Source organism: Mytilus edulis, chromosome 6, assembly GCF_963676685.1.
Source record: "Mytilus edulis chromosome 6, xbMytEdul2.2, whole genome shotgun sequence".
Classification (NCBI taxonomy): Eukaryota; Metazoa; Mollusca; class Bivalvia; order Mytilida; family Mytilidae; genus Mytilus; species Mytilus edulis.
In genome coordinates, this window is record NC_092349.1 from 1,786,213 (window position 1) to 1,814,200 (window position 27,988).

Consider the following 27,988-nt stretch of genomic DNA (forward strand, 5'->3'; position numbering starts at 1 on the left):
GTTAAATGAAAGTCATAAAATGAACTATCCAAATGTAAATCTTGTTTATTGTAAATAATGATAATCAAACTTAATATGAACGTAACTTTTATTGTAAATCGTGTCTTTTTTGTCATGTAATTTAAATTAATGAGAGAAAATAATATACATGTGTATTCCAAATCTATTTGTTCCTATGAATTACGGCGCTTCTTTCTTTTAAGAGTGATAGGATAAAAGAGGGTCTAGAAAAGGAGGGAGGTGGGTGTTCTTTAATTCTTAATATTATTTACGCCATGCATGTTTTCTTTATTCTATACAAATTTTGCACGTTATTCTCTATTCTTTATATTCTAGAAGCCCACTATTCTTTATTCTTAAATTGTTAGCCTATCTTTTTCTTTTCTATTTATTTTTTTCATTTTCAATGCAGTTTCGTGTTCCCCTGCAAGTGGTCAATTTTTTTTTTGTATTCCACAGCTGTGTACTAATATCAAGATAACACGATACTGAATGGCATATCTCCCGATTTCTAATTTGTTTTTACACACACTTTTACTTTGAATCGAGTTACATCGGAATGAAACAGATATTTTGTCTAGTGTTGTAGACTATATGTATATAAAGCAATCTATGGAATTGCGAAAATAAGCTCCACATTGGTCAATTATATACTTATAATATAGAATAGAATAGGATAGAATAGAATAGAATATTTTTATTAACCAAATAAGGGCCCCAGGAGGGCATATAGCATACAGACAATATTATTATAAACAATAACATATGCAATACACAGACAATACAAGATATATAACAAGTGTTAACAAAATAATAAGATAAAAGTAGCAATGTATTATTATTCAATGAATACTGTGTTGACATCCGTGACTCAAGTGCACCCGGTAAGTGCATTTTCACTTTGAAAAGACCAACAAGAGGCATTAGTAGTTTGTGGGGAGAAAATATAAAAAAAAAATTATAAAAAAAACAACAATTTAAGCACTCGCACATTTGACCATGAGGTATACTGCAAATAACAAGTATTATTGTATAGCAATATAATATTTCCCACAGCCAACAGTTAGCGTGCAATAAATTCTAATATTGCACTAGTGCAATAAATCTTCAAAATTCATGACGTCATCAACGTTTAAATCTTAGTTTTAACCAATTTTTACTTTCAAATATTACATTGCTATACAATTAAAGGGTTATTGCATGCATATTGGGGAATATTGTCCCTCGTAGAACATATATTGCACTCGCAAGCTCGGGCAATATAAAATTCTACTCGGGACAATATTCCCCAATATTCATGCAATAACCCTATATTATTTAATAAAGGATATTTAGTATGACCTGGGATAAATTCGGTTTTGTCGAAGAGTACCCTGGTATCTACCAGATTCAATTTGCAACTTGTGAGCAGATATTCTTAATCTAGTTATACATTTCCTTTGCTCAAAATGTCGCATTATTGACAAATAATTTTCAAAACCGACATTGCACTTGAATGTTACATAAGTTCGTAGTTTACCATCTTTATGTATATCTAGCTGTTTTTTTTTCACAATGCAGTATAGTATCCCTTAACAATCTGACCACAGTGTAGTTTAAATGTTGAATATTTTTCCGGAAGATGCTTTTCTATGCCTGACATTTTTTCCCTTTAAATATTAATTGATCCATACCAAGAGGTTTTTTTTATATTTTCAATAGATGGCTTTGTTCTTTTATACGGAGAAAGACTAAAAACTAACGTAATATCCAGGATTGTATACTGAATCCATGCATCTAAGATGCATGCTTTTTGTATTAGTTGTTATTAGCTTTCAACTAATTGTCAGTAACTGCGAATAGTCTAAGATCTGTACTTAAAGTCTTTTGGTTGTTCGGATGTATAAGTACCCTTCCATGTCCACTCTGTTTTTCTGAGATGTATTCAATTTGTATTCATCTGATGAGATAAGTGAACACAACAGGGATCCAGTTTATGCCCAAGGTTAAGGGAGGATTGGCTCCTTTAAACGAGTTTTAACCTCGCCACATTGTGTATGTTCCTGTCCCGAGTCAAGTAGCCTGTAATTCAGTTTGTTGTTATGTAACATATTTGTTTTTCGTTCATTATTTCGGACATAAATTAGTTCGTAAGTTTTCTCGTTTGAATTGTTTTACATAAATATTATGTCATTTCGGGGCCTTTTATAGCTGACTTTATGCGATACGGGCTTTGCTCATTGATGAAGGCAGTTCAGTGACCTATTGATGTAAATTTCATTGTCATTTGGTCTCTTGTGGAGAGTTGGCGATCAAACCACATCCCCTTATTCATATATATATAGAAACACATATGTCATCGTCCTTGTTTTTTTTTTTATATACATTGCTTCAAAGTTGACCGATACGCTTAGAATTTGGCAGAAAACGTGTGACTTTATACAAATATAGTCTTTGTATGAGGTCGATACAAGGATATATTGACCTGAAAGAAGTGTATTGACCTCATACAAAGGCTATATTTGTTATATTATTAATTTCCGACCATGTTTGTATCAAAATCGTCATTTAGGTTTGTTGGATCTTTATAGATATTACATTGTCTCCTTGACAATAACAACATATTAGTTGTTATTTCATTTACTTTTTTTTGACATCTTATGTATTTGAAGATTTTTTTTCGTCAAATAATCGATCACAGATATCATTTGTTTCAAAAGGTTAAACAATATCCTGAAATTCATTACATGACGTCACAAAGTATATTGGTTTTTAGATATTCTAAAAATAACCGTGCAATATGCTTTTTGCTATCCGCCGTTTTCTCTCTACCTTGGAAAATATAGTTTAACATGCGAATCAAATTTGATAAAATATTCGAATTAATATTATTACGGAATAACGTAATTTGGTAAACATTGATATTGAGGTACAATTTGAATTGATTGATAGATGGTTGCTCAAAGTCCGGTGGCAAATATTTCATGCATTTACAGGACGATACAGTGCAATTTGAATTGTTGTGTCTGACAAACACATTTTGTGCAGCAGTCAAGAAAGATTAAACATTCTGTTAGTTGTGATAATTAAAAAGAAAATCAACATCCTGATACAATACAAAATACAGGATACTCTGTTTGATGTAAACGTGTGGGTTGTGTGCGTAGTTAGTCGGATCCAGCCATTTAAAAAAGTGGGGGGGGGGGGGAGGGTCCCAACCCAGAGTAAAAGGGGGGGTCCAACTATATGCTCCCATTCAAATGCATTGATCGGCAAAAAAAAGGTGGGTTCCAACCCCCGGAACCCCCCCCCCCCCCCCAACCTCTCCTTGGATCCGCCACTGATCCGTGCCGACACACTTCTGATGACATTGAGTAAAAACAAAAAGAGACTCAAAGACAAACACCAGTTTTAAAACAAGTATACGACATAGTCTATACATGAGGATGACAGTAAACCGGATGTATTTTACATTTATTTATGACTTGCTATTTTTTTACCGGATTTCCAGTCCCGTTATTGATTTATTGTTGTACTGCTGACGAGCGGGCGGGCTGATCCAATCGTTTCCGTTCGGTAATCTACGAACCTTTCATCCAAAGGTTTTCAAATTTTAATATGTTGTTACTTATGACAAAATGGAGGTAGATTTCGATATTGGCGATTAACATTTACATCATTCAGCAACAACATTATATAAGTTTGAAATAATTAAATGTCAATCTTGATAAGAAAATGTTTTAAAAATTTGGAGCCTTCGATTGGAACAAATACATGTACTGCATGGGAATATTTCTTGAGATCATTATATCTTTAAATAGGATAAAGTCAAGATTGGAAAACAAAAAGGACAAAGATTTTCTATATCTATTCTGAATTGAATAAATATTTTCATATATAACTGTATAATCAGATTAATATAATAGAAGGAAGTTTATGGAAATTGATGTATTTTTTTCCATTAATGTTGGTCATGTGTATTCTTGTTGAAACACGAAATACAGAGATTATATTCAATTTAAAGGTTAAATTATTTGCTTTGCATCGAATTTATTAAATCTGCTATATATGAGAAGCGGAGAAACGAGAATGCTTGTTTTTATATACAAAAGATAATTGTTTTAAAATACTTTTTTTGTATATAATTTCAACATATTTCTATATAATAAGCTTGTAAACGTGTACATTCTACTTTTAAATATGAAATGGTGTTTATCCTCAACAGAATTCAGATACAAATTATGCTACTGTTCTAATTTCTTCTTTAATTTTTTAGCACGTAAACTTTTAAATTATTTGCCTTTTTCAAAGTATTAACACATTTTCATGAATACAAACTGCATGTTTAATTATAAAAATAATCCCTATGTCTTTATCTGCCATATTCTTGGCTTGCGTATAATTGGCATGATTTGTACATGTTTATATTATTAATCTCTTCAGAACGTCTGGATTTTATTATACCCAATTAGCGTTATAAGATCAGTTTTGGTAATTAACACATACGGTTTTCCTTTTAAGGAACCCTGTAGTGCTAAAAGATGAACCATTTCACAGTCGGGAAAATCCATTCATTTACATACAAGTGACATATTTACCACCTATTGAGGGATACTTGATTAATGCTCTTTCTTTATTGTATTATTAGGCATTTTCAATTGTTATCATAATCATTCTGATAAAATACATGTACATGTATGTGCATACTCGTGTTTTTTCAAATTATACGATCATGCAAAACATTGAAAACACACGCCTTGGCTTAAGTTATATTGAAGAAAAAAATTTCAATTATTCTCTTGATTAAAATGAGAAAAGATCACAAATAAGCAGAAACTAAACTAACTTTTTCCACACCAATATTGGTACTTTACACTGTAAAAATAGTGCTTAGAATTTAAACGTGTTGCAAGACTTATGTGCTTAGGAAAGTGTTTAATTTCTAAGCATTAAAATCTAAACATGTTTTGGCTCTCAGCACTTCGCACTAAACATGTTTTGGCTCTCAGCACTTTGCAATAAACATGTTGTTGTGCTAAACATGTTTAGCTACATCGTCAAGTTTATGAAGCTAAACGTGTTTAAATTCTAAGCACTTTCAATATTTAGACACTTTCCTAAACACGTTTAGAATTACAACACATTTAGGCCGAAGACGGCATTCTTACCACGTGCTAATTTTTGAGCGGGAAGAAGAAACAAAGAACCCGAAGTCAAAGGCCACGCTGTTTACCTCTGACCATAACTGACCGTAACTTAACTGTTTCAGAAAGGTAAGGAGTTATAATTATACTGATTTTTATTTTGTACTGCCAATTTTAAATGATTATTGACAGATATAAGTATTATGTACAAGTACACTACCGTATAGTCAATGCAGGAGAAGAAAAAGGGGGAACCATCGCACGACACAAGTGCTTGTAAGAGTGTTCAAACCATCTTGTGTAAAGATAAGAGTTGTTTAATGTTCTATCATGCAAGCTAGCACTTATTATATATATATATATATATATATATATAAATGTTCTTGGAAAGGAGTTCGGGAGGACAATTTTCATTTGGTACTCCTCGGCAGATTATAATGGAGTCTAGGAAGCGGAATCTGCCGAGTACATCATTCGCAAAACCAGTGTCATATCGAGTTCATTGTTTTAGTAAGCACTTCCTAAATGCACAATCAACATTTGCTAAAAATAAATAAAAAGATGCTTGTTTTTCTTCAATAGTTATAAGCCGTTGTGCTTTCTTATATTTTTATTGATATGTATTCTTTTATTCTAGATGAGAGAAGTGCAGAGGAAATCATTTGTCTTGACATGCTAAAAGAGGAGAAAATGCACAGTAGCAACTATATTGCTAGGTAAGAATCCGAAGTGTATTTGATTTTAAAAATGTCAATATATATTTGATCAAATGAATGATATTAAGCATGAAAAGAAGTTTTATATTAAAAATATCAATTTACTCATCAGTACATTTATGCTTTTATACCATGGTTCTAATGTTGTTATCTTGATCTTAAATCATGCATTTACTTTTTGGTGTTGTAGTTCGTATACTTATATTTTGAGATTAATTCTACTTAGTTGCTTATCAATATTTTTCTATCTTTCAGGCCAGTGACCAGCAGTTGGGTACTAAGAAAGGAGAAGCTCTTATTGACTTGTAAAATGAAAACAGGACATTTTCAAATTGTTTTGATTGGTCAATATTATGTATATGTACGTTGCTATGAATTTATGATTTTATGAGTTTATATTTGATTGTGTTCAATGATTAACTGGAAATAAACAATTACATAAATTCCTTTGTTTCATATCTTGTAATTTTGTTTTTAATCCTAGAATTAGTATAATAATAATTTCATTTCAAAAGTTCTAGACTGTTTAATGAATATTTGAAATGAAGAAAAAATGCAATAGTCGAATGTTGACAATTGAATTAAAGAAAATGCTCATTTAGATTGAAAAGGTATTAGTCACAATCAATTTGAATTGGAAATTCAAGTTTCTTAGTTTGATGCGTTTGGCTCCTTTTGTGATGGTATGAACACATGTAGTAGTGAAAGCTATCATACGTTTTACAGTGTAGCCTTCCGGAATATTAGTTTATTTGGGGTCTAATGAAGTAACAGCTTATCGCACTAAAACGATAAACATGTTTCTTCACGACCCTTTATGGTCTAATATGTTTACATTCAAAACACTTCACAGCTAAACGTGTTTCCTGACAAAACACTTCAGAACTAAACATGTTTCCAGATACAACACTTTACAACCAAACATGTTTACAGTCTAAGCACATTTTAGCAAAACATGTTTCTAGTCTAAACACTTTACATCTAAACATGTTCACAGTCTAAGCACTTTATAGCTTGACACGTTTAGGCTGTTAGCACATTAAATATTAAACATGTTTAGATTTAAAACATGTCAAAAATCGGTTTCACAAATGTGTTTAGGAAAGTGTTTAGGCTCTAAACACAATTTTTAGAGTGTACCTTGGGTTGAGAAAACGTACCGCTTTTATCGATTTGATCATTATTTATTCTGGTTTAGAGTTTATTCTAATAATTATAATGTCATTGAATTACGTCGTCTTTTTTTCATTTTTGAAGTACAAAAAGTAATAAAGTAATGCTGCTTATAATTAAGGGCAGTGTTATTATATTAGTGCAGTTCTCCCTACACCTAAGATTCGTGTAGCATTTGCAGCTGGACGTTTACACAAATCAATCCATCAACCCATTCATTATGTGTCTTTAAGCTATAAAAAAAAGTATCAATTTACTATTACAATTCGTCGTATAAGTTAAAGTTTCCGTTCTGATACAAACAAGCATATCGAATTGTAAACCCTGCTGTAAGGAATGATAAATACATTTTACAGCATTTGTGTTTTTTTTATACCAGCAAGATCTTAAAAAATCCTCACTCAAGTTTTAAATAGTTTCCTTGGTTCTGGATAAAAGCTTTAAAGATTTTTTTAACCATTCAAATAGAAAATTTTTTGGGAGTTGATAAAATACATTTCTTTACATATATGAACGATATCAACAAACGTTTGCAAATATTACACAAACATTTGACAGCATTTACATTGGTTGTAAATGTTTTATAAACCGTGGTCTCTCAAAACTTTGCGTACGTCTGTAAAGATGTGTTGCAAATATCAATATTTATCAAAATAACTACAATACTGGAAAGTATTAGTAAATAACATACACTTCTTTACATACGTGAACGATATCGACAAACGTTTGCAAATATTACACAAACATTTGACAGCATTTACATTGGTTGTAAATGTTTTATAAACCGCGGTCTCTCAAAACTTTGCACACGTGTGTAAAGATATATTGCAAATATCAATATTTATCAAAATAACTACAATACTGGAAAGCATTAGTAAATAAAATACATTTCTTTACATACGTGAACGATATCGACAAACGTTTGCAAATATTACACAAACATTTGACAGCATTTACATTGGTTGTAAATGTTTTATAAACCGCGGTCTCTCAAAACTTTGCACACGTGTGTAAAGATATATTGCAAATATCAATATTTATCAAAATAACTACAATACTGGAAAGCATTAGTAAATAAAATACATTTCTTTACATACATGAACGATATCGACAAACGTTTGCAAATATTACACAAACATTTGACAGCATTTACATTGGTTGTAAATGTTTTATAAACCGCGGTCTCTCAAAACTTTGCGTACGTCTGTAAAGATATGTTGCAAATATCAATATTTATCAAAATAACTATAATACTGTAAAGTATTAGTAAATAAAATACATTTCTTTACATACATGAACGATATCGACAAACGTTTGCAAATATAACACAAACATTTGTCAGCATTTACATTGGTCGTAAATGTTTTATAAACCGCGGTCTCTCAAAACTGCCCACACCTCTGTAAATCAGTTATTTAAATTTTAAACTTTGCATATATCTCCTACATGTATCTTGGAAAGTGCATGCAAATCTATGGCATTTCTTTACATATCTTTGGAAAATGACTAAAGCTATGGAAATAAAATAATTATCTTTAGCATATCTTTGACGACCTCCTAAATAATGTCAAAGGAATAATTCATTTACATATACATTAGCAGGTCCGCAAATATATCTTGCAGAAAAGTAGTTACATTTGTCACACATTTACATGACTGTCCAAATTGTTGTAAATCTGCCTTTTCGTGTAGTGATACGTCATGTAAAATGTTTAATGAGACCATTTAAGGGTTCAAAACTTGATAGAAGCGTGCTCTGTGGTTTTTTTTTATTATTAGGTTTGGCCGTTTTCGGTATTCTGGTGCTCCATAACACCTTAACCCAAATCTGTGACTCTATATTCACTATAAACGTGTTGTTGGACAATCCATAGGCTTGTTCAGGATATATAGGATTTAATTGTAATTAGGCCATGCAAGGGTTCAAAACTTTATAGAATCGTTCTTGGTGGTGTATTTTTATGGTAGTGCTATTGTAACGGAGGGGGTCGGTGACGACACCTCTAGGGAAGTGTAGTTGCCAGTATTGTGTCCCTATTCGACCATCGGGACACCTGATATCAGATTATGGCTGAACAACAGACAATTGATCAAATGAAACTATGTTTATTAACAAATGTACAATAATTGCGGACAAACGAGAGTCAAAAAACTTTCTTAAATGAAGTTCAAAAAATAGAGTAATTTAAAATGTAAAATGAAAAACAAAGTGTTCCAAGAGTTCGTCTTTAGTAAAGTAAATTGGCTTCACGTTGTGTTTTAAGTAGTAAACTTGCACCAAGAAGAGGTGACTAACTCTACCGAAGTGGTGAATAACTCTAAACTCAAGTGGACAGTCCGGCGAGTATTTGGCCTGTAAAAGGCCGACTCCGCCTGAAAAAACAATTAAAATACTTATATTGTCATTAAACCGGATAACTTGAACAGAAAAGGTACTTAAGACAAACTGAATAAATTAATATTCATAAAACATTACAGAAACATCAAAAGTTAAATACTAAAACAGCTAAATTAACAATCCTTACTTTTATCTCACTTTGGAGTTTAAATTAAATTAAACTTAAAATAAACATTTAATCAACAAATAATTAATCTATCCAAAAGTAAGGGGACATTGTCAAGAATCAGTCCGGTCGACATTGCGCATGCGTGAATTCAGATACCCTACATGGAGACAATCGTTATATAGAAGTTATATGGAAAATAATCTTTAACAGACGATATTCAATTTTCTTCTCAGTTCTTTTCTTAGCTGTTGTGATCACCATAATCCTTAATGTGTCTTCTTTTTAATGATATAAATTATTTTAAAATAATGTTTAAACTTCATGCAACAAATTTAGATTGTTCATACAGTGATTCAAATGGCTTACATTTGCCGTTATTCTTACAGAAAATGTCATTTTTAGGGGAAAGTGGTCAGCTTTGAAAAAATAAATAAAATACTTTTACTGATGACATTCCTTAGCTGTTGTGACCAAGAGAAAGATGAAAAGTTATAGTTTAATGTGGTGTAGTTTATTTTTAAATTGGTTATTGTCTCCTTGCACCAAATTTGATTTAAAAGTAGGCGATTTTAAGTTTTTATTCGATCAATTTCTATTTGACAACAGGATACATTGTTTGTGTAAACAGATAGTAAGTAGCCTGTTACACAATCTTGTTTATACAGTCATGCTGAGACATAATAATTCATGTGATATAGTGTAAACTCTGTTTTGTATTAACTTGGTTTAGGGCTGAAGGAATTACAAAACAATAAAAAATATGAAATTCACGTTTTTATTATTGAAGTTAATTATATATTATTCAAAGTTTTTGTTTGTGTTTGTTATCACGTGCTTATAACCGATATTTAAATAAAGTATGATGATGCAATCGTAATCTATAAGTTAACGCATTGTATCAAATAGATGCACGTTCAACTGAGTGTTTTATCAATACACAATCACATTTTATTAATGGGATTAAATAGTTTCTATTCATATCTGGTAAAATAAAAAGTTCAGCAGTATAGCTGTATGATTGCAGATTGTCAATGAGACAACTCTCCCAGTGACTAGTTGCATTCGAGGGTTTCTTATCGTCGAGTTGCAAGTTGCGAGTTAAGAAAGTCGAGTTGCGAGTTAAGCAAGTCGAGTTTCGAGTTACAAAAGTCGAGTTGCGAGTTACGAAAGTCGAGTTGCGAGTTACGAAAGTCGAGTTGCGAGTTACGAAAGTCGAGTTGCGAGTTACAAAAGTCGAGTTGCGAGTTACGAAAGTCGAGTTGCGAGTTACGAAAGTCGAGTTGCGAGTTACAAAAGTCGAGTTGCGAGTTACAGAAGTCGAGTTGCGAGTTAGGAAAGTCGAGTTGCGAGTTACAAAAGTCGAGTTGCGAGTTAGGAAAGTCGAGTTGCGAGTTACGAAAGTCGAGTTGCGAGTTAAGAAAGTCGAGTTGCGAGTTTCAAAAGTCGAGTTGCGAGTTACAAAAGTCGAGATGCGAGTTACAAAAGTCGAGTTGCGAGTTAAAAAATATTGTTTACACCGAATTTTCAGGTTTGATTCACATTTGATAAACAAAACATGCATGCACCTGAACTTAGTTATTCCCGTGATTGTGGGATTTGAAACAGTTTATGTGATACTTATTTATTAGAGTCTAATATAAGTTAAGTTCTGGAAGCATTTAAAAAAAATAATGTATCCTTAATGGACGAGATCGATCTTATTTAATTCAATGCGTTTACACTACAACAAAAAAAGAACCGATCTGACCATAAATTACCCTTCGTAAACAAATAATCCTAAAAATAGAATAGTAAAGGAAATTCTGCATCTCGCGCAAACTATAACACATTGCAAAATCATTGAGAAAATAGTTTGCTCATTGGAATTTCGTATGGACTTATTAATCATTATTTTGGATCGTACATCACAAGTCATTAAACAAAGATATGTGTGTAAACTATATATCTATCGCTAAATAACGAACGGCCAATGCGTTTGAAGATGAGGATTTGCAGCAAACAAATAGAACTTATTGATTTAGAAGATAATAAAAAAATAGCCGAATCTAGCTATGTTTACTTTTCGTATTCCATCCATCATTTTTAAACACGCCGAACATGCGCAGATTTATTTTCATATCTGAATATATATTAACATTCACCTGACAAAAGCGATCGATCTAAACATTTAAACCTTGAAAAAAGATCGATTCAAATAAGATTAATCTTTTTAAAACTACATCGATATATATATATATATATATATATATATATATATATATATATATATATATATATATATATATATAGACTTTTTAAATCCGATTGAAGATCGATATTTTCCGTTTTCATTATTACATCCATCGTTTTGAAAAACGTGTGTTTTTGCCGCCAAACATAGGTAGTAATTTCCATGCAATCGTGACAGATATGTATAATAAAAGTGAATTATGTGCGAAAATAGATAATGTGCTTACTTCTAATTTGTATTCCCAAATTGAAGTAAACGAAGGGGATATTTTGAATCCCAACCTTTTTAAGATTTTTATAAAAGAATTTAACCGGATGCATTAAATGAAACCCTAGATGCTGTTGATATAAATGACCGCAAAATTGAGTGCCTCATGTATGCAGAGGATCTTGTTATTTTTTGTCTAGTTCCAAGGCAGGTCTTTCAAACACGAGTGTTTAGAGGTCACTCTATCTAAAACCAAGGTTAATATGTTTAACAAACCTGGAAAAATTTTAAAAGAATATTTGTATTGCGAAAAAGATATAATAGAATGTGTTTACAATTATAGTATCTAGGTTTAAAATGTATATTGACTTTTTAAGAATGGAAAGGGAGAGCTATACAAAAAATCACTATAAGCAATATTCAAATTGCGAACTTCATCATCTTACAATCCAAGTAATTTTACTCTATAACATATATATATAGTGCAGGCGATTTGGTGTCACGATATCACAGTAGCATGGGTTCGAATCCCGGCGGGGGAAGAACCAAAAATTTGCGAAAGCAAATTTACAGATCTAACATTGTTGGGTTGATGTTTAATTTAATTAAGTTTAAAATAACTTATAATTGACAATATCAAACATGTGAACACGTCTATATAACTCAAGTTTAAACCTAAGTGACTCAGTTTAATAAGTTACCCAATACTTTCAGAGGCGGATTTAGGAGGGGGCGGGGCCAGGGCCCCCTTTTTGGGAAAAAAAAGTGTTTGCTTATATAGGGAATCACTGAAGCGTGACTGGAGCGGGCCCCCTCTTAGGTCAGTTAGTGGGCCCCCACTTATGAAAATTTCTGGATCTGCCACTGACTTTAAAAAAATACGTATGAAATCACGATGTAGCAATAATCATTTTATACTTTCCAATTAAATCTTACCTGTAAATGGCGCAAATATAGTTTTTACAATAGTATCTTTGACAGCTACATTTATAAAATAAAGAATAAAAATGGGGAATGAGTCAAAAAGACAGCAACCAAAGCAAAATATACAATTCAACCAAAGGTCATTAGGTCTACAAATTAACACAGCGAAAAATCACACACCTAGAGGGAGCCCTGAGCAGGCCCGAAACACAATATAGATAGATAAAGAATGTAGACGCCATTCTATGCTGCTAAATATAAAGATGAACCAAAATTAAAATGTATACAAGAGCAACAAAGGCTAAAGGTTCCTGAAATTGGTGAGACACAAAAAAGCGGCGTGTTTAAACTGGTTTTATTCACGCCCATCATATCCCCTTCATTTCTAGCCAATGCATAAGACATATATAATTTTAACATCCTCAATTTTGAGTGTCACTGACAAACAATAAATTTTGCGGTCCCTAACGAATATTGCCCGGCTTCGCAGCTGCCCCAAAAAGCCCACTTTAAACGAAATCTGCAGAAGGGGTGTTTTACATATATGAAATATAGTTTAGTTGCTATGTCCCTTTACGTTTAATACGACGGTGCTATGTATGAAATTTAAAAATAATTAAAATGCAGGCCATCTGCTGTATTTCAAAAGGCTATCTGCTTCTTCAGAAAATACTAAACGTAGTGATTATCTAGTCCATTTTATTTTTACAAGAGACTCAGATAGAGTCCAAACCACAAAAATAATCAACAACACTATATACAATTCTATAAGAAATCATCATTCCGAAATGTTATCAGTTACACCAAAAAATTGAAATATTTTAGTTTCCACATTTTTACGCAATTCGACTTTTGTAACTCGCAACTCGACTTTTGTAACTCGCAACTCGACTTTCTTAACTCGCAACTCGACTTTTGTAACTCGCAACTCGAATTTTGTAACTCGCAACTCGACTTTCGTAACTCGCAACTCGACTTTCTTAACTTGCAACTCGATTTTCTTAACTCGCAACTCGATACTCGACAACAAGTGAATCTCGTTGCATTCTAACTGGTCCTTTTGTCTACTTTTCGTAACAATACTTTGCTATGTTCTCACGATTTGAATTCACAATCATAAAGGAGAACAATTCCATTTCGTCGCACTTTAACAGTGCATAAAACAGCATCATGAGCATATAGAAATAGAATACACCACTGAATTCGACCACTTGATACGGCAAGTTAAAATCAGATAATAGATTTTTCTTCAAAACCAAGTTTCTGTTATTAATTTCTTAAAACTAAATATACGAATAATGTTTGCGCACAATACATTAGAAAGTTAGCACCTTTCAGACACGTTTTACCATGATGATATAAATTTACATTGGCCATCAAAAAGAAACTTGTTGATGACTAAAATAATCGAAACTAACATATATATCTAAATACAACAGTATTCGTGTATAAAATGAAAATAAACTGCTGTTTATAGAATGGCCTTGTCATGTTTTTTTTTATCCCAAGCTCTTCAACTGAATTAAAATTCATTGAACCGAAATAATATTAAATAAAAAGTAAAAAATTTCTTCACAAAACGATAAAAATTGTTAGCTTTGAACAGGTACTTGTATGACAATGTCAGCTTCAGGCTGTATACCTGTGGATACTCGAGGTGGATATATGGTGGAAACGATGCTGGAAGCTTGTATTATTTTATTAAAAACAGGAAAGGGTCAATAAATATGACATTTCCGAGATTTTATTTTCAGACGTGATTTAAGTTTGTTGTCATAACGTAGATACAAACAAAATGTAGAATCTGCTTTTGAAATGACGCTTTCTCACTATCTTCGTGCAACCGTATAACTTACTGTATGGCTTTTATCAATTAGCTAAACTCGTATCGTATAGTAGCTTAATAACTTCAATAGAATTGAGAATTGACACAGGAAATGTGTTATAAAAAGAGACAACAACCCGACAAAAGAGCAGAAAACAACCCATAGTCACCAATGGGTCTTTAACGCAAAAAAAAGGGGGATATTCAATACAATAATGTTATAACTATATATAGTTTAGTGAAAAGAACGTCACACATAACTCCGTAACTTATAAATAAACCAAAATTGAAACACACACACACACACACATAAGACTAACCAAATTTCTGTGTCATATTTTCTCTCGTGGATATATTGCAAGAAACGACAACCTCATAATTACAAGTAATTTGTTCCTAACTTAAAAGCACAACAGCTTCCCTGTACATTGGGCACGAAACTTATCTACAGAATACAAAAGATCTAAAGTACCGATTTGAAGATAAGTTATTTACCAGTACACATCGAACATACATATGAAAATAAGAAAAATGTGATATGATTGCCAATAAGACAACTGTCCACCAAAGTTCAAACGAAAAAAAGTAAAATCACAAAAATACTGAACTCCGAGGAATATTCAAAACGCGGAAATTTCCGTAATCAAATGGCAATACCAAATGATAAAACACATCAAACGAATGGATACATGTAACAACTGTCATATTCCTAACTTGGTATAGGTTGTCGTTTTCAACTATAGATGTCTTCAACATTGAGAAAAAATACAAACATACCGTACGTATAGTCTGATATAAAAGGCCCCAACATTAAAAAAATATGGAATTATTCAATTGAGAAAACTAACGGCCTCATTTATAACAAAAGAATTTACGAAAAACAAATCAGAACTCGCGGAATTGTGCTGTTATCCTCACTCAAAGTGAGTGTAAATTTAATAATTATTAACTGGTAATGAATTTTAAAATTGAATTAAACGACAGACATTCCGAATTCTCGAAGTACCAGTTATATATATACACATAAATATAATTAAAAAAAAAAAAAAGAATCGTAAGACAACGACCTTTCGGCCAATTGTGTTAGTTGAACTAAAATTTCAATTACATTTCAGTCAGTTTGATGATCAATCCATTTTGAATAAAAAAATCTAATTTATTTATATGCATTTTTCATTTACCAATTTGGGTCAAACATCTTGCGCCGTTTTAATGTTTCAACTAGGACTAATACACTAATTCAGTAGTCCCCGGTTTCAAAAAAAGATCGGAACTCCGGCCTTCAATTAATTTTACAGATTGCACCAAAATACAGAAAACATGAATCCAAATTATTTTAGCGATAACATCTGGTATTGGTTTTCACTGAAGTTATCTTTACAGACCAGCGGGTGTTCAACCCCTTAATTGTGCGTCTTATCGCACATGTCAAATTATCTAGTAACCCCATGTGGAGCGAGGATGGATTATCGTCCTTGTCGATACAAATAATTGTTATTAAATTGAGTTATCTCCCTTAAACCGGACAGATTCTTGGCAATGATTAACTAGGGCCTAGTTATTATACTATTATAAGGTTTATATTTTAGGAAACCTCAGTAGTATATACTAAACTGTTATGAGTCCCTTACCAACGAAGTTGAAGGGGACTTTAGGTTTGCACTTTGTCCGTCTGTTAGAATGTCCTTCCGGAAAATTAGCTTTCCGTATTTTTTAGTTTTAAAAATATTTATTTATAGTGGATTGGAAAACACATTTTGCAACATGTATAAATCCCTTTCCACTTTGCGAATGCGAGTGCTGCCTTGTAGCGGCATTAGCCTACTCGTTTTCAAAATCTACAAGGATGTCTTTTACGTGCAAGAGATACGGCACTGTTGTTGGCCATGCTTGAAGATATTGATTTGATATTTAGTATATACTGAACGACTTTAGAAACGCAACACTAGATTATTTTTGTGTTATTTTTGAATGAATGTGTCAACGTCAAAAGCGATGACTGCCTGTTACTAACGCCAAAATGATTGTCAGAAAGGTCAACAAATTCTGTCTGACATTTTTTGAGTTCTGTTTTACACCTTCTGATTTTGAATTTGTCCAACCCATTTATTGGTTTTGGCAATTATGCGGTTGGAACTTGAGGGCTTTACAGGTTTTCCTTCAGTCAATTCATTGGCAATGCAGTTCATGGGAAACATTTATGGCATGAATCTGTACTCAATGGCACTCGGCAATTTGGTTAGCAGTTGACGTTGCGGCCGTAAACATGATTGGCAAATGACGTTGCATAATCAAATTCTGTTGATGTTTCATTGTCACTACACGTTGATCTGTTCATTGATGGCCAGCAACAAATCTTGTCTACTTGTATCGTTGTCGGAAGGACAGTAGAACGAGTTTCTGAAGTCATACGGTATGGTTGCAGCACATTTATGTTTTCATGTTTGCAGTATTCTTAAGGGTTAATTCAGTTCTTTGTTTTTTTTTTATTTCTCAGACTTGGCAAAATGGAGATGCAACATTTAAAAAAAAAGTAAGTAAGGCAAAAGATTGAAAGAAATGTTTCACAAAGCAAAAAAACTGAAACAATCTTTCATGGGACCAAAATTTCGCTTTAAGAAATTCGTGCGACTTCAAAAAAACGGTGTGTTCAATAACCACAGGTAAGTCTGATTTTGATTTTTTGTAAGGAGAAAGAAGCATGATAAGCATGAAAAGTAGTTGTAAGAGAATCAAAAAAGATTTGGTAAAAAAAATCAACAAAATGAGTGTTGCGTTTCTAAAGTCGTTCAGTATATAATATAACCATGACAAGTTACAGATCATGTTCTTATTTTGTTCCGGTTGAGGATTTTTTATGGCCCTTGGACATAGAAAATTCACTCAGATAATTGGTTTCCACATTTTGTTTTTTAAAGATATTGACTTAAAATTTGGCATGAAAATTATTAGTAAAACCATGACAAGTTACATATCAAGTGCGAATTGTGTTCCGGTCTGATGATTTGTTTGCAAAGTTATGGTCCTCGAACTTAAAAAAATCATACAAGAAATAAATTTTCCACTATTTTTTTGTCATTAACTTTTAGATTTAGATTTGAAATTTGGTTTATAGTTTTACCATTACAAGTTACAGATCAAGTTTAAATCTAGTTTTGATTTGATGATATTTTGCAAATTAATATGATCCTTAGACCCAGAAAAATCACACAATTAATCAATGTTCTGCACATGTTTTAGTCATGCATGTCTAACTACCGTTATATTGATTTGATATTTGGTATCGGGTACTTATAAAGTGAGAAACGGAATCGAAACGAAACGAAACGAAATATAACGAAACAAAACGAAATACAACGAAACGCAACGAAATACAACGAAACGAAACGAAATATAACGAAACGAAACGAAATACAACGAAATGAATCTGACACTTATGTTATGCAATTGTGTGGTGCTGTTGATGTAGTTATCATTGTTACAACCTAAAACAGTATGTAAGATGAAAAGAAAAACTCCTTTGATCTCTTAATTGAGGATTGTAAATTAATTTATTGTTTATTGAAAGACTGCATACTTTTCTACAACCCCGTGTGGACGTGCTACCCGTTCTGACGTACAATATAACACTTTGATGTTCCAAAAATACTTTTTAAAGGCATTGTCTTTCATCCTGTCGGCTCCCTTTATCATGCCTGAGTTTATATATGGGTAAGTTGTGAGCGTGAGAAAAAAAATCAAAGGTCTTTGAAGTTTTATTAAAAGCATTCAGCACCAGATGTTGCACGGGCTCCAGCCGGGTATATATAAAAGGAATATTTTTTATTCAACCGTTATTACGCAAAATGGAGCCCAATGAGAAGGAAAAGAAAATGTAAGTACCCTTATACATGTACATTTTAAAATTTATTTCGACAGTGTTAGTAGTTAAGGAAACAAAACTTAAAAATATTTTGATGTTGAGTCATTGCAATTTTTAGTAGCTAACCAGCTGATATCTGATATCTTTATAGACCATAATGGCAAAATATTTCAATAGCCCAGGTCATAATAAATTGTGAATAAAAAAATAATTTATTTTAAGAGTATTTTAGGGGTTTGAGGGTTAATGTATATAAATGGTCTTTAACGTCCAGTGGCAAGTTAAATAAATATTCAGGACGAGAACATTTATAATATAATAAGATATGAATGTTTTACCCTGTTTTGTGCAAGAATTTCGAAAACGATTCCACTCTGGTTTTTGTCTATGTATTTCTATTTGTATCCATCTGATGAGTTAAGCCCTTTTCAATTGATTTTTATAGTTCGTTCCTATATTTTACTGTTACATCACTGTCCCACGTTAGGGGGAGGGTTGGGATCCTGCTAACATGTTTACCCCGCCACAGTATGCATGCATGTGTATATGTATGTGCCTGTCCCAAGTCAGGAGCCTGTAATTCAGTGGTTGCCGTTTGTTGCTGTGTTACATATTTGTTTTTTTTTTTCGTTAATTTTTTGTACATTAATTAGGCCGTTAGTTTTCTCGTTTGAATGGTTTTACATTTGTCATTTCGGGGCATTTTATAGCTGACTATGCGGTACGGGCTTCGCTCATTGTTGAAGACCGTCCAATATAGGAACGAACTATAAAAAGCCGTTGAAAAAAATCTTTTGGCCTTTATATCAGAAACGGAGAACTATTGGGTACTACGGGAGTTTTTAACGACCTTGACTGGCTATAAAGCCCTTGCACGGTCGGTACTATTGGGGAAAAACAAGTTCCTGTCCTAATAATTTTTTTCGAATATAAGTACTTATATAACATTATTAAACTCGGTAAATCCGAGAAACTTGAGAAAGGGGAGATCATTTTTTCTTGTGAGGGGCGTCACCATTTAAATATTTGTGTTCGTGACTCTTTCTGCACGGCAAATTCAATCCCTTTTACACCACCCGTATTGAAATCATGGACCTGCCCAATTACAGGGTCGTTGAAAAGACTTCTTTATACATGACATTTGTATAATTGAATTTGAAAATATCTTTTCTATATAATAGTATTATTTTGAAGTATTTGTATTATGATTGAGGAAAATTTCTTTTGAACTAAAAGGGCTGGGGAGGGGCAATATATTTGATGCTTTTGAAGAGGGTTTCGTTTCTTCATTTTTACATTTCGTTTCGTTTCGTTATATTTCGTTTCGTTGTATTTCGTTGCGTTTCGTTGTATTTCGTTTCGTTTCGTTATATTTCGTTTCGTTTCGTTTCGATTCCGTTTCTCACTTTATAAGTACCCCTTGGTATATACTTTTAACATTACAAATTACACATCAATTTCAAAGTTTCTGTTTGAGAATAATGAATTTTAACTGGCAGGGGACTATGTATTGCCATGCAATACTACCCATGCTGGTCTTTGTCCACACTTTTTATGTTTGTGTATCACTTCTTAGTCATTTTTATGGATTTATTTTTTTTAAGTTTAGATAAATTAATAGATTAATTAATTTGAAAGTGAGATATGTAATAAAGCAATTGTACATGTACCGTACTTCTGGATATACATGATATAGGAGAATTATTTTCGAATTTTTTTTTGAAAGGGGTTTGCCAACATTGCCTCTAAAAAGTACTATTTTCATATAAAATTCATTTGAATTAGGTTCCTAAACTTATATAAATATATATATAAAAAAAACAAGAGTGCACACGCTGAAATGTCTCGCCTTCTATACTAAATCATTGATATTATGTTGATAGTCCTAAGTATAAAGCTAAGCTTTAATACAACTGTCACATAAACTTAACATTAACCAAGATAACTAAACAAAGACCAATGAACCTTGAAAATGAGGTCAAGGTCAGATGAACCATGCCAGGCAGACATGTACAGCTAACAATGCTTCTATACAACATATATAGTTGACCTATTACTTAAAAAATAGACCAAAACACAAAAACTTAACACTGTGCAATGAACCGTGAAAATCAGGTCAGGGTCAAATAAAACCTGCGCGACTGACATAAAGATCATAAAATATTTCCATACACTAAATATAGATGGCCTATGGCATATAGTATTAGATAAAAAGACCAAAACTCAAAAACTTAACTTTGACCACTGAACCATGAAAATGAGGTCAAGGTCACATGACATCTGCCCGCTAGATAGGTACACCTTACAATCATTCCATACATGTACAACAAATATAGTAGACCTATTGCATATAGTATGAGAAAAACAGACCAAAACACAAAAATTTAACTATAACCACTGAACCATGAAAATGAGGTCAAGGTCAGATGACACCTGCCAGTTGGACATGTACACCTTACAGTCCTTCCATAGACCGAATATACTAGCCCTATTGCTTATAGTATCTGAGATATGGACTTGACCACCAAAACTTAACCTTGTTCACTGATCCATGAAATGAGGTCGAGGTCAAGTGAAAACTGTCTGACAGACACGAGGACCTTGCAAGGTACGCACATATCAAATACAGTTATCCTATTACTTATAATAAGAGAGAATTCAACATTACAAAAAATCTGAACTTTTTTTTCAAGTGGTCACTGAACCATGAAAATGAGGTCAAGGACATTGGACATGTGACTGACGGAAACTTCGTAACATGAGGCATCTATATACAAAGTATGAAGCATCCAGGTCTTCCACCTTCTAAAATATAAAGCTTTTAAGAAGTTAGCTAACACCGCCGCCGCCGCCGGATCACTATCCCTATGTCGAGCTTTCTGCAACAAAAGTTGCAGGCTCGACAAAAATGATCTATACTTAAAAAGAAAATTTTAAATATGACACGGCCTTGCTTATATAAGCTCTAAATGTATAGCATCACTCATTATTTACAGAAATTTTATATACAGCTCTCTTTAAATGCATTTAATGAAGTACTTAGTTGAAATTTTAAAAAATCCAGAAATTAAAATTGATACTATTAGTCGAAAGAGCATCATCTAAGGAATAAAATAAGCTAAAAAAAATATTGATAGGTCATGGAGCTCTTTTTTGAGATATTTCAGTTTAAAAAAATGGTGGGAAAAGGCTGACTTGAACTTTTACCTTACATTTGCATTGGTATTAATTGGATCTCAAAATTAGCTATTGAAGATTTTTATGAAAATGAAAATCGGTGTTATGGGGCAAAATATTTTACCCTATAGCTTTGGAAAAAATCCAAGGAGTCTGAAAATCTGACACATATTTCCAAAACCTCACTTAAGTACTTCTTTAAATACCACAGTAAGCCATTAATCATGTTAATATATAATTTCCAATAGCATATTTAATAAAATATGTAGAACATACCATTACCCTAAATCAATATTCAGTTATCAAGCCACAATGAATTTTAATATAGAATTTCATAAAAAAAAAAAAGGAGGGTCATTTGATTTCTATATAAAATCTAGCAAAATTATGACCTATATTTTTAACTCATCCCATTTATCGTATACCCTTTTAAAGGAATTTAAGTTATAAACGCCATGCGTAATAACGTCCGAGAGGTCCCGTGTTCTTATAAAGATGTTTTGACATAATGAAGTGTTCACATAACGTCATATGTGTTTCTGACCTCGTAATACCCATTTGACATTACGATGTATATATTTTGGCATAATGTAATAAAAATACGACATAAAGATTTTTTAACATAACGTTAAGAAATTTTCGCATCTGACATGTAATAAAACTTTCAGATTAGGTAATGAAACAACCACATCACGTAATGAAGTTTTCACATCATGTAAACAGGAAACCACATCATGTAAAGAGGAAACCACATCATGTAATGAAGTTTTCACATCATGTAATGAAGTTTTCACATCATGTAAAGATGAAACGACATCATATAATGAAGTTTTCACATCATGTAAAGAAGAATTCACGTCATGTAATGAAGAATTCACATCATGTAAAGTAGAATTCACATCATGTAAAGAAGAATTCACATCATGTAAAGAAGAATTCACGTCATATAAAGGAGAATTCACATCATGTAAGCAACATTTGCATCATGTCATAGTAGTTTCTTCTTATAAGGCAGTGATGTCGTTCCATAATTTACACTAGCTAACCAAGACTAAATTAAATTGTTGAATATGTTTTGTTCTAGACGCCTTGCAGCAAATTTTATAAGCATACATTTTAATCTTATATTTACACAAATCTTAAAACAACGCTTGATTAAACCGTTATGATAAAAATGTAAATATTATTTTTTTACTGTATTTACCCGTTTATTCATAAACCAATCAAAACACCCGACTCATAAATTACGTCTAATTAGCATACTAACGCACTCGTTAATAGCGCACCTGTTATCACAATGTTAACGCAAACGTTTGTGAATACCACGTTAAATTTTAACGGACGTGCCTGTTAACGTCTCCGTTAAGTTAACGGGTCCGTTAGTTAACGGATGCTTCGTGAATAAGCTCCCAGATCGTTATCTTATATGCAAACAGGATAAGGTGGCACGGTAGTATTTCCTGGCCCATAGGGATAATGAGAGCCTTTTTAGAATTTTCAACACTTTCTAACACTGCAAAAAATTCTACATTCACAGTTAACTGAAGTACTTTCATTTTACTATTCAGAAATGAATTTGAATATGTATCATGACCGTTTATTTTTTTTGCTATTTTTGAAAACCTAAGGCCACTAGTACTTTTAGGTCTTTTATGGTGCAGTGAATAAAAAATTTAAAAAAATTCTCAAAAATTCATTTTCATCTGTATGTAAAATTATTTCATATTTTTCTACACCTGATTCATCCCTCAGTTTGGGAAAGTATGTTCAGTTGATACTGTATTTTTTGTCTAATCACACTGTTTAGATACATTAACCTAAGTAGGGTACACAAAAGAGCAACCTAAATTCTGGAATGCAAATACTACCGTGCCACCTTAACCAAGACATAACAAACTTGAAACCAGTCATGACACCTATGATGCATAGACTTCTTACTTTGGGACATATTACAATAAAGAATACTAGTCTGCACTTATTTCTTACCAAAAAAAATGAAACATTACATCCCTACCCCATCTGGCAGATTTTCACTTTTTTTTTCATCTTACCATTTTTACTTAAGGAGTGAACAAAACCCAAATATATGATGTTTCAAATCAAAACAGAAGTCAAACATGGTGATTCAGGAGGAATTATTGGATTGCCAACTCTATTTATGGTTAATCTGACTGAAAGAAACAGTTTAAGCACCAAATCATGAAAAATGAGATTAAAGTCCATTCCACATTTTACAGCATGCCTTATACTACTTTAAACATTTCCAGATTTTGAGGGCTATACAACAAGAGTCTTTAGATTGCACTTAACTATTATTCTAAAATCTTTTTCACAATACATGTACTAGAATACATCTCTAAGTTGACTGTTTGTCTATTTCTCATGTATGCATTAAGTTAAATTATGTCCCCTTACATAATCAATTTGCCTTTATTGTGTTTTTCACTGTCAGAAAATCTTAACAATTAATGATATTTGCATGGAAAATGAATAAACCATTTAATCTTGCTGATATAACATTATAAAAACATTCTTTGTCAAAAATAATGTCTAGTCAATGTAAAGAAACCCCTATTTCTATCTCTATTTCAGACAAATATGAGAGCTAAATGAATAAGTAAGGACCCCTTAACCACTTACTAGTTCCCCAAAAGCTGCTACTGGTGTCATGTTACATCACAACTACAAATTAAACATGAAGAAAACTAGTATAGCTGTACTTGTGTTGAAAAAAATAAGAAATTATGCAATTTATTTATTTCGATGAAAATAGTAGGATGTACATGCAACCTAAGAATGTCGCGTCTCAAATTTCAGTGGTTGCACATGTGTCAGACAATGCGAAAAGTTAAAGCGAGCACTTATAATTAAAAATGTATTGCAAGTTACATAAAAATAATGAAGTTCTACTTTCTAGGTAAATTTTTACATTATTACCCACAGATCAGGCAAAATTTGCTGAATCAGCAATTTTTACTCTCAGGGGTGGAATTTAAGGCTTGTTTTTATCATAGTTGCTCTTAATCAACTTTTTATTGATAAACTTACAAATTGCATAGGTAAAATAAATTCCGTTATTGATTTAGTGTAAAAATGTATATCTCCCTTAAGGTGGCACGGTAGTATTTCCTGGCCCATAGGGATAATGATAGCCTTTTTAGAATTTTCAACACTTTCTAACACTGCAAAAAATTCTACATTCACAGTTAACTGAAGTACTTTCATTTTACTATTCAGAAATGAATTTGAATATGTATCATGACCGTTTATTTTTTTTGCTATTTTTGAAAACCTAAGGCCACTAGTACTTTTAGGTCTTTTATGGTGCAGTGAATAAAAAATTTAAAAAAAATTCTCAAAAATTCATTTTCATCTGTATGTAAAATTATTTCATATTTTTCTACACCTGATTCATCCCTCAGTTTGGGAAAGTATGTTCAGTTGATACTGTATTTTTTGTCTAATCACACTGTTTAGATACATTAACCTAAGTAGGGTACACAAAAGAGCAACCTAAATTCTGGAATGCAAATACTACCGTGCCACCATAAGACCTATTCTTTTATTGTACAAATACAAAACACCAAAACAATTACGATATTGATGATGTTAAACAGCTTAATTGTTTTGGGGTTTTGTATTTGTACAATAAATGAATAGGTCTCATTCTGTTCACTGATGTCCACCATGTTGGTTTTGTCTTTGTCATGGTTTAGTTTTATTGAAATACAGGAAATTTCTTGGTATTCATAAACGGCTATTAGATTTACAGACAGAAGAAGAAGTATACTTAACAACAAAATTGTTTTCATTTACCTGTGTATAATATGATGTATTTTTTTTGAAAGTTAATGTTTTTCTGAAATTGTTTAACATTTCACAGCGGTATAATACTTTTACTTGCCCTTATTTTTATTAGCTTTATTTTGTATTTACATATTGTATCTTAGATCAAATTTATTCGTTAATTGTGTGTTAGTTTGTGTTACAGTACTACGCTTTTTGATTGAGTTAAGCCATTCCAATTGATGTTTTATAGTGTGTCTTTCTATGTTGTGATGTAACGTTATTGTTTCAGATAATGGAGAAGGTTTAGTACCATTAAAACGTTTAATCCCGCTGCAATTGTTTGCACCTGTCCTAAGTCAGGAATTTGATGTTCAGTAGTTGTCGTTTGTTTATGTGGTTCATAAGTGTTTCTCATTTCTCTTTTTTTTATATAGAGTAGACCGTTGGTTTTCCCGTTTGAATGGTTTTACACAAGTAATTTTTTGGGGCCCTTTATAGCTTGCGGTTCGGTGTGAGCCAAGACTCCGTGTTGAAGAACGTACCTTGTTCTACAATGGTTTACTTTTATAAATTGTGACTTGGATGGAGAGTTGTCTCATTGGCACTCATACCACATCCTTCTATATCTATATACTTACTGAGTTTTCACTTGATTTATATGTAGAATAAGACATATTTGAAACCTCTCAACTTCCAACTTCCTGAACAAATTTCGTCGAAAAAAAACAATAATTTTCTATTGACATTTGATATACATTAAATCAAACTTTTCGAAGGAGCCGTAACAGAAACCGCCTTAGCAATCATTGGCAAATCCAGGGATGTTCCGGGGGTCGGACCCCCCCCCCCCTCCTTTCGTTTTTTTTTTTAATCTAAATTGTTTCTAAAACATGTAAACGTTTTATTTTGTTCTTGGGTTGGAACATCCCTTTCAAAATGGCTGGACCCGCGCCAGGCAATTAAGCCCCTTAAAACCTTCTTCTGGATAACGATTAGTTACAGATCACACGTAAGGTTCAAGACCAGATACTGTACAAACGATTAGTATATATGAATGGACGAACCTACTGACAGACAGTATCATTGCCGTTAATAAGTCATTCCTTCAGTACGGGAATCATTTACTCCCTTACCCATTGGTCTCAACTTAAATACATAAATTCCCAATCATACCGATTTTGGACATACGAACTTTTTTATTGTCATCTGGTGAAAGACTGGTGTCTGTGGTGATTTATTTCAAACCATGCCAGAGGGCATGGATGGTCCTTCAATTCTGTATTCTCAGCTAATGTTTCGAGCCGTTTGTTCTTTTCCTTATAAATTTTGCCCATTATCCTTTATTCTTTATTTTTTAGCCATTTATTCAGCACTTTTTGCCCATTATTTCCTATTCTGTAAACCCCGACCAAACACTCGTGCAAGACTTTGAATGTCGATATACCGCTTCTCAGCAAAAAAAAAAAAAAAAAAAAAAAAAAACAATAATGGCATCACATAGCAAGACCTAGAGCAAAGACTGGTCGACTCCAAAGTAATTATAATTTGCCTAGTGAATGTCTTCCTTTGACCTGTTTATTTGTAAACGTCGTTAAATTCGGGCTCAGCGTGTCAGATTTCGCGACCATATATAAATGATATATAACAGTAATAATGTATCGTCTTTAATATGACTGTCATATATTTGCCGCTGAACGTTTAACATTTGTTTATCAATCAATATAGATTAGACCGTAGGTTTTCCCGTTTGAATGGTTTTACACAAGTAATGTTTTGGGGGCCCTTTATAGCTTGCTGTTCGGTGTGAGCCAAGGCTCCCTGTTGAAGACCGTACCTTGACCTATAATGGTTTACTTTTATAAATTGTGACTTGGATGGAGAGTTGTCTCATTGGAACTCATACCACATCTTTTCATATATATTTACTTATGAGTTTTCACTTCATTTATATATAGAATAAGACATATTTGATACCTTTCAACTTCCAACTTCCTGAACAAATTTCGTCAAAGAAAAACATCAATTTTCTATTGACATTTGATATACATTAAATCAAACTTTTTGTAGGAGCCGTAACAGAAACCGCCTCAGCAATCATTGGCAAATACAGGGATGTTCCGGGGGTCAGCCCCCCTAACTTTAAAAAAATGGCATTACATAGCAATCCCTAGAGCAAAGACTGGTCGACTCCAAAGTATTTATAATTTGCCTAGTGAATGTCTTCCTTTGACCTGTTTATTTGTAAACCGGGTCGTAAAATTCAGGCTCAGCGTGTCAGATTTCGCGACCATATATAAATGATATATATCACTAATATCAGTAACAATGTATCGTCTTAAATATATAGATATAAGAAGATGTGGTATGAGTGCCAATGAGACAACTCTCAATCAAAGTCAAAAACATTTTAAAATGTAAACCATTATAGGTCAAAGTACTGTCTTTAAAATGACTG

General features: G+C 32.4%; 1 long non-coding RNA gene across 1 annotated transcript; it reads left to right on the plus strand.

Annotated features, from left to right (window-relative positions):
• The first annotated feature begins 5,146 nt into the window (after positions 1 to 5,146).
• Positions 5,147 to 6,282, plus strand: LOC139525937 (uncharacterized). Its single transcript, XR_011665053.1, has 3 exons — positions 5,147 to 5,252; positions 5,761 to 5,839; positions 6,095 to 6,282. It is a non-coding gene; the product is annotated as an uncharacterized lncRNA (long non-coding RNA).
• Positions 6,283 to 27,988: the final 21,706 nt, after the last annotated feature.